An 8966-nucleotide genomic window follows, 5' to 3' on the forward strand; every position below is an offset into this window, starting at 1 on the left:
GGCGTAGGAAACCAGGGCAAGTCCATTTCTTCTAGCTACCTCTGCCAGGGGGCGGACATATACATTGAACAGGGTGGGGCTCAGGGAAGAGCCTTGCGGCACTCCCTGTCCAATGTTATGTTCCTCCGAGATGTAAGGAGGGGTAGAGACTCTAAAAGACCTGTTGGAAAGGAAGTCTCTAAACCATTCCAGCGCTGGCCCTGTGATCCCAATCTCCTCCAATCTCGACAAGAGGACCTCGTGTGACACCGTGTCAAAGGCAGCACTGAGGTCCAACAGGACCAGTGCTGCCGTGCCTCCGGTGTCTAGGATGGTACGAAGGTCCTCTGAAACACTGAGCAAGGCGGTCTCGGTGCTATGACCAGCTCTAAACCCGTGTTGAGAGTCATCCAAGATGTTATTGGTAAGGAGGAAATCTGTCAGAATATTATTGACATGTGCCTCGATGATTTTGGCAGGCCAGGGGAGCAGGGAGATAGGTCTAAAGTTCTCAGGAAGCGAGGGGTCTAGAGTGGGTTTTTTCAGAATGGGAGAGACCCAGGCCTGCTTCCACTTGGAGGGAACTTTAGCAGTCAGAAGGGACCGATTGATGATTTCTCGGATGTGCTCAGTGATTGATTCATGAGCTTCGCGGAAGGTATCCGGTTTAAGGGGATCTGCTGGAGAGCCTGATTTAATCTTTTTGCACATTTTTTGGAAACTCTCTCGCTCAAGCGTGGGAAAAGAGGAGAGAGAGGGCCTAGTAGGATCAAAGATAGCAACTGGCTGCGGGCCTTTGGGAAAGGAGTCGTAGATTTTCAGGATCTTGTTGGTGAAGAAATTGGCCATGTTGTTACAGAGGTCAGGGGAAGTGATAGTGGTGTTAACAGTTTTCTTTGCGGTGAGATCTTTCAAGATTTTAAATACAGCTTTCGAGGTGTTAAGGCTGTTATTAATTTCCTTGGCATAATATGTCGCCCTTATTCTGCAGATCTTACGATGGTAGGTTTTTTGGAGCATGACATAGTCTAGTTTTAAATTGACATCGTAGTTCTTCCTCCATGCCCTCTCTGCCTTCTTGCATTCCTTTTTCAGGCTAGCTAATTCGAGGTTATACCAAGGGCTAGCAGTATGGGTGCGAGCTTTACAGTATCTGGCCGGGATCAAGGTATCAAGAGCCTGAGTGATCCATAAGCAGAACTGGTCATAGCTTACATCTAAATCTTCGGTAAGGGGTGGAGGATTTAGTAACAGAAGATTGTGTAGATCTTCAAGATGAAGCTTTCTCCATGGCCGTTTCAGGACTGAGGGAGTAGGTGCCGCAACAGATCTCGAATTGCACGGGATGGATAGAGTTACTAAACAGTGATCGACCAGGTCATGGGGATCGGCGTGCCTGCAGAGCAGCTCGTGATATTGGAGAAAATGGGGTCAAGAAGATGACCCGCTGTGTGTTTGGGGCCCTTCACGAATTGAGTGAGTTGGAAGGCCGCGAGATCAGCAAGAAAGGTGGACATTTTGGATTCGGAGTCCTTATCCAGATGTAAATTAAGGTCACCCATGATTGTAAAGTTAGCAGATTTAAGGATGTTGATGTCTAGAAACTGTAGGAGTGAGCTAATGAAAGGGGTGTCTGCACCAGGGGGTCTATAGATTAAAAGCCCCGTTGCGCAGAACTGAGGGTTAGCCTTGATAGAAAAACGCGCACTTTCGCAGCCCTTAATATCAGTTTTGCTAAACAAGCAGTCGAGATGAGATTTGATTATTAGAGCCAAGCCCCCCCCTCTCGTGCCTCCATTCACAGTGTGAATGGTGTAACCTGTGGGCGTCGCCAAGTTGCAAACCGAGTCCATTTCATCGAGAAGCCACGTCTCCGTCATGAACAAGGCATCGAGCGAGTGGTCAGTCAGGAGGTCAGAAATTTCAGAGTGGTGTTTATGCACAGATCTCACATTAAGATGACCTATCCTGAGAGTGTGGATCTTGGCGGGATTGGGTGTGGTAATCCTAGAGGTGCAAAGTTGAGAGGGGTGTAATACAGGATGTCGCAAGTGGGCTGGGTTGCGTCTGGCACAAGTGCAGGTGGAGTGCTGTAGATCAAGCAGTTCCGTTTTAGAATAACACATCTTACCGATTAATTATAGACCGATAGTAAGAACAAACCAGGGGGACTGGCGCCTGGCGCTGCCTTAGCGCGGACAGGCGCAGACGGGCAGCTCTTTGGCGGGTCTTCGGCGGGGCTGCGCGCGATCGCTGCGCGCCCGAGCTCTTGCGAGGGCTAAGTAGCCTTCAGGAAGTAGAGCACTAGAGCGCTAACCGCTCTTCCAGCAGGGCGACCGGAAGTGCCCCCACGAAGAAATGCAGGGAGGCGACTTCTGCCAGAATCAGTGAGGCGTGTGGTGCAGGGGGGGGAGTGAATTTTACAAAAAGCACAGCTATAAACTAGGCGCTAATACAAAGCACTATTTACAGATTTTCAAATTTTAATAGAACACACAGTTTTAAAATAAACGAGCGCTGTCTCTATCTTACTGCCAGGTCCAAACGCTAAACGGGTTGGAGACACTGCCACTGCCTCCTACCCGCAGCGCGCTACAGCTCCTGCTCTGCCTAAGTAGCCTTCAGGAAGTAGAGCACTAGAGCGCTAACCGCTCTTCCAGCAGGCCGACCGGAAGTGCCCCCACGAAGAAATGCAGGGAGGCGACTTCTGCCAGAATCAGTGAGGCGTGTGGTGCAGGGGGGGGAGTGAATTTTACAAAAAGCACAGCTATAAACTAGGCGCTAATACAAAGCACTATTTACAGATTTTCAAATTTTAATAGAACACACAGTTTTAAAATAAACGAGCGCTGTCTCTATCTTACTGCCAGGTCCAAACGCTAAACGGGTTTTGAGACACTGCCACTGCCTCCTACCCGCCTCATGTGTATAATTGGAGTATACCTGACTGACAGATTTAATTTACTTGAAAGCCCCTTGTAAAGTGGTATACCATATACCCAGGGACTGATTGTGCCGCCCAAAGAAATAGCATTTCAACCCTGTCTCAAGCCTGCTACTGCAGTGCCTGTGCTGCAGTGTACTGCCACTTCGACTTGGCATTTAAAACTACTTGCCAAGCCTTAAACTCCAATTTTATTACATATCAGTAACCCCTAAGGTAGGCCCTAGGTAGTCCTAGGGGCATCATGCTATGTAAGTAAAAGGTAAGACATGTACTGTGGTAGTTTGTATGTCCTAGTAGTATCAAGCAGTCTATTACATTTTTCCCTACTGTGAGGTCTGCCCCTCTCATAGGTTAGCATTGGGTATTCCCTTATACTTTTTGGGGGGTAATTCCATATCAGAGAGGAGAAGCTTTATTTATTTATTGATAAATCCTATCTACTGGTGAGGTTGGATTTAATCTTACTATTGTATAAATGCCATTTTTAGAGAGTGAGCATTTCTCTGCACTTACTGCTCTATTTGCATTGAAACCTGTCTTCGATTGACGTCTGGATTGGGCTGCGAGACAGCTACATATGTGCATTCCCTGTAGACAGCCACAACACAGGTCACTCAACAGCAACTGCATTCATCTGCATTCTGATTGGCCTGGGGGAGAGCTCCGCTCCCCTTACCGCAAATATGTTCAAGAACGATAATTTATGTCAGTAAGTACAGTATACCTACATCTTATAATCATGTGTGTTTAAATAATTTGTTGTTAGATCGTTTAAATATTGAAAAGGATCTGTTTTTAATAGACATTTTACAAAAACAACTGGTACATTTGGGAATTCTGTAAAGGAAAAACCCAACTGCCGTGACATTGCCAACCACAATGCCGTGACTCGGATTCGAACCGAGGTTGCTGTGGCCACAACGCAGAGTACTAACCACTATATGATCACGGCGAGCTACTTGGGCTCAATAACGCACAGTGACATGAAGAAATTATAATTCGGAACACTCAGGGCTACTCCTGTGATATTCTGAATGTGTTCATTGCTTCCTCATTCCTTATACAAAGGCTTTATCTCCTCAGTGGTTGATAGGCTGAAACCGTTTCCTGGCCGCCTGCTTGTGAACTGGCAGGAGTCAAAGATCACACATACACTGGTGGGCCTGTGATGGGACACCAATGCAGAGAAACACACCTGGCGCAGATATTCTATTCTGTTTATTAGACCTGCATCTCCCCTGTACCTCCTCAAGCCATCTATATGTGAAGCAAGAAAGAGTTAAGGAACGGTCCATCTACACTTTTATTGGGAGGATGCTGCCGTGAGCTCCTCCCAGCTAATCACACAAACAGCAGTAAAGCAAGATAACTACACAGTTAGGGGGGACTGCATGGTTAGGTTTTTGAGGAATTATTGAAACTGACCTCAGTGACCCATAATCAGAGCTGTGGCTAATGACTGCATGCCTAATTATGATGAAGCAAGCACCATGGCTCGTAGGGGCCCCACAACACACTTGTCTTAGCTCATTGAATTAAAGTATAAACTTCTGCCATGTGTGAGTGGTAAAGGCTTGTTAATTTTGTTGCTTTTCAAATTCACGTCTGACAACAAGACGAAGGAACATTGGGGCATCAGACGCTTTGGAAAGTAGCCACCAACCGCAGAGAAAGAGAGAAAGAGGGAAAAGACAGTATGAGGTGTGGAGAAAACAGCAGCAGGTACAAGGAGCTCAAATGAGATTAATGGCGCCTAAATAGAGCACGTAAAGGAACAGTTACAAATCTAAGAAAAGGGAAAGAAAAGACTAGGAAAAAACACAGAAAGAGCTTGTAGATGAAATTCTCTTCCAGGAACAGCAGGTTAAGAGAAATTACACAGGGAGCAGTTAAGCTTGTAACACGGGGGAGAATAGAAAAGAAAATGCAGTTTTATGAAGTGTGTTTGCCTAATCCAGCTAGCACTTTTATTTTATTTCTCTATTTGCTTCTTTTATTGGTAAAGTAAGTTTCAAGTGCATGCACAGGTATGACCGAGAGAGCCAGGGTATAATAATTTGAAGCGTTTGCACCAGCGCTAATGAAGGACGAGAGTTATAGCAAAGATATGAAAGGGGGAGCGATAATAAATATGTGATATGGCAATAGTGACACCAAAATAAGCCACCTATTTATAAAACTGACATGGAAGAAATACTAAAGGTTAACTTCTGAAATTGTAGCCGATGTTAAAAAGATTCTCGTTGTCGGCAGGATTCGAACCTGCGCGGGGAGACCCCAATGGATTTCTAGTCCATCGCCTTAACCACTCGGCCACAACAACTGACTGTAAGGTGTGTGCACATAATCTGTATGCAAGTTTTCAAGGTGTCCCACAGCAAATTCCTGATATTCTGCAATGCACTTTTTAAAAATAAGGTTTTTTTCAGCAGGCACATTCTCTCCTAAAAACAAAAATTGCATGCGTATATCTCTAGTTTGGAATACCATAGGCTTGCATGCATACTCTCATGGGTCACTCAAGTTTTTTGGACCCTATTGCACTCTGTTTTCGTGCTGCTTTTAGTATATGTCCCATATTAAAGAAGTCTACCATCTTTGAGTATTTGAGGCTCCTTTGTAAGTGCTTTATATTTTTTCCTTGAAGAGCTATATAATAAAGGGGTCCGGGAAGGATTGCATTTATGGAAGATAAAAGAAGGCCCACTTGTCTCACCAAATGCTGTAGAGAAACCTGATGTTTTACTCATGTTATCCTTAGTTCGTTTTTGTTAGACCTTGCATTCTTAAGGTGGTCCCAACCCCACCTTATTGCTTTTCACCTCCGCATTTTGCTGTATCTTTTTGTTGGCCTTAGGACTCTGATCACTTTATCGCTACTAATCAGTGCTGTAGTGCACGTGCTTCTTCCCTAATCATGTGTATAATTGGAGTATACCTGACTGACAGATTTAATTTACTTGAAAGCCCCTTGTAAAGTGGTATACCATATACCCAGGGACTGATTGTGCCGCCCAAAGAAATAGCATTTCAAACCTGTCTCAAGCCTGCTACTGCAGTGCCTGTGCTGCAGTGTACAGCCACTTCGACTTGGCATTTAAAACTACTTGCCAAGCCTTAAACTCCAATTTTATTACATATCAGTAACCCCTAAGGTAGGCCCTAGGTAGTCCTAGGGGCATCATGCTATGTAAGTAAAAGGTAAGACATGTACTGTGGTAGTTTGTATGTCCTAGTAGTATCAAGCAGTCTATTACATTTTTCACTACTGTGAGGTCTGCCCCTCTCATAGGTTAGCATTGGGTATTCCCTTATACTTTTTGGGGGGTAATTCCATATCAGAGAGGAGAAGCTTTATTTATTTATTGATAAATCCTATCTACTGGTGAGGTTGGATTTAATCTTACTATTGTATAAATGCCATTTTTAGAGAGTGAGCATTTCTCTGCACTTACTGCTCTATTTGCATTGAAACCTGTCTTCGATTGACGTCTGGATTGGGCTGCGAGACAGCTACATATGTGCATTCCCTGTAGACAGCCACAACACAGGTCACTCAACAGCAACTGCATTCATCTGCATTCTGATTGGCCTGGGGGAGAGCTCCGCTCCCCTTACTGCAAATATGTTCAAGAACGATAATTTATGTCAGTAAGTACAGTATACCTACATCTTATAATCATGTGTGTTTAAATAATTTGTTGTTAGATCGTTTAAATATTGAAAAGGATCTGTTTTTAATAGACATTTTACAAAAACAACTGGTACATTTGGGAATTCTGTAAAGGAAAAACCCAACTGCCGTGACATTGCCAACCACAATGCCGTGACTCGGATTCGAACCGAGGTTGCTGCGGCCACAACGCAGAGTACTAACCACTATACGATCACGGCGAGCTACTTGGGCTCAATAACGCACAGTGACATGAAGAAATTATAATTCGGAACACTCAGGGCTACTCCTGTGATATTCTGAATGTGTTCATTGCTTCCTCATTCCTTATACAAAGGCTTTATCTCCTCAGTGGTTGATAGGCTGAAACCGTTTCCTGGCCGCCTGCTTGTGAACTGGCAGGAGTCAAAGATCACACATACACTGGTGGGCCTGTGATGGGACACCAATGCAGAGAAACACACCTGGCGCAGATATTCTATTCTGTTTATTAGACCTGCATCTCCCCTGTACCTCCTCAAGCCATCTATATGTGAAGCAAGAAAGAGTTAAGGAACGGTCCATCTACACTTTTATTGGGAGGATGCTGCCGTGAGCTCCTCCCAGCTAATCACACAAACAGCAGTAAAGCAAGATAACTACACAGTTAGGGGGGACTGCATGGTTAGGTTTTTGAGGAATTATTGAAACTGACCTCAGTGACCCATAATCAGAGCTGTGGCTAATGACTGCATGCCTAATTATGATGAAGCAAGCACCATGGCTCGTAGGGGCCCCACAACACACTTTTCTTAGCTCATTGAATTAAAGTATAAACTTCTGCCATGTGTGAGTGGTAAAGGCTTGTTAATTTTGTTGCTTTTCAAATTCACGTCTGACAACAAGACGAAGGAACATTGGGGCATCAGACGCTTTGGAAAGTAGCCACCAACCGCAGAGAAAGAGAGAAAGAGGGAAAAGAAAGTATGAGGTGTGGAGAAAACAGCAGCAGAGGCAAGGAGCTCAAATGAGATTAATGGCGCCTAAATAGAGCACGTAAAGGAACAGTTACAAATCTAAGAAAAGGGAAAGAAAAGACTAGGAAAAAACACAGAAAGAGCTTGTAGATGAAATTCTCTTCCAGGAACAGCAGGTTAAGAGAAATTACACAGGGAGCAGTTAAGCTTGTAACACGGGGGAGAATAGAAAAGAAAATGCAGTTTTATGAAGTGTGTTTGCCTAATCCAGCTAGCACTTTTATTTTATTTCTCTATTTGCTTCTTTTATTGGTAAAGTAAGTTTCAAGTGCATGCACAGGTATGACCGAGAGAGCCAGGGTATAATAATTTGAAACGTTTGCACCAGCGCTAATGAAGGACGAGAGTTATAGCAAAGATATGAAAGGGGGAGCGATAATAAATATGTGATATGGCAATAGTGACACCAAAATAAGCCACCTATTTATAAAACTGACATGGAAGAAATACTAAAGGTTAACTTCTGAAATTGTAGCCGATGTTAAAAAGATTCTCGTTGTCGGCAGGATTCGAACCTGCGCGGGGAGACCCCAATGGATTTCTAGTCCATCGCCTTAACCACTCGGCCACAACAACTGACTGCAAGGTGTGTGCACATAATCTGTATGCAAGTTTTCAAGGTGTCCCACAGCAAATTCCTGATATTCTGCAATGCACTTTTTAAAAATAATGTTTTTTTCAGCAGGCACATTCTCTCCTAAAAACAAAAATTGCATGCGTATATCTCTAGTTTGGAATACCATAGGCTTGCATGCATACTCTCATGGATCACTCAAGTTTTTTGGACCCTATTGCACTCTGTTTTCGTGCTGCTTTTAGTATATGTCCCATATTAAAGAAGTCTACCATCTTTGAGTATTTGAGGCTCCTTTGTAAGTGCTTTATATTTTTTCCTTGAAGAGCTATATAATAAAGGGGTCCGGGAAGGATTGCATTTATGGAAGATAAAAGAAGGCCCACTTGTCTCACCAAATGCTGTAGAGAAACCTGATGTTTTACTCATGTTATCCTTAGTTCGTTTTTGTTAGACCTTGCATTCTTAAGGTGGTCCCAACCCCACCTTATTGCTTTTCACCTCCGCATTTTGCTGTATCTTTTTGTTGGCCTTAGGACTCTGATCACTTTATCGCTACTAATCAGTGCTGAAGTGCACGTGCTTCTTCCCTAATCATGTGTATAATTGGAGTATACCTGACTGACAGATTTAATTTACTTGAAAGCCCCTTGTAAAGTGGTATACCATATACCCAGGGACTGATTGTGCCGCCCAAAGAAATAGCATTTCAAACCTGTCTCAAGCCTGCTACTGCAGTGCCTGTGCTGCAGTGTACTGCCACTTCGACTTGGCATT

General features: G+C 44.0%; 3 non-coding genes across 3 annotated transcripts; all 3 read right to left on the minus strand.

Annotated features, from left to right (window-relative positions):
• Positions 1–5167: 5167 nt before the first annotated feature.
• On the minus strand, positions 5168–5249 carry TRNAS-AGA (transfer RNA serine (anticodon AGA)). Its single transcript has one exon. It is a non-coding gene; the product is annotated as a tRNA-Ser (tRNA).
• A 1499-nt stretch (positions 5250–6748) lies between these two features.
• TRNAH-GUG (transfer RNA histidin (anticodon GUG)) lies at positions 6749–6820 on the minus strand. The gene has a single exon. It is a non-coding gene; the product is annotated as a tRNA-His (tRNA).
• A 1289-nt stretch (positions 6821–8109) lies between these two features.
• On the minus strand, positions 8110–8191 carry TRNAS-AGA (transfer RNA serine (anticodon AGA)). Its single transcript has one exon. It is a non-coding gene; the product is annotated as a tRNA-Ser (tRNA).
• Between the last annotated feature and the right edge of the window lie 775 nt (positions 8192–8966).

Source organism: Lissotriton vulgaris, chromosome 1_1 (genome assembly GCF_964263255.1).
Source record: "Lissotriton vulgaris chromosome 1_1, aLisVul1.2, whole genome shotgun sequence".
NCBI classification, from domain to species: Eukaryota; Metazoa; Chordata; class Amphibia; order Caudata; family Salamandridae; genus Lissotriton; species Lissotriton vulgaris.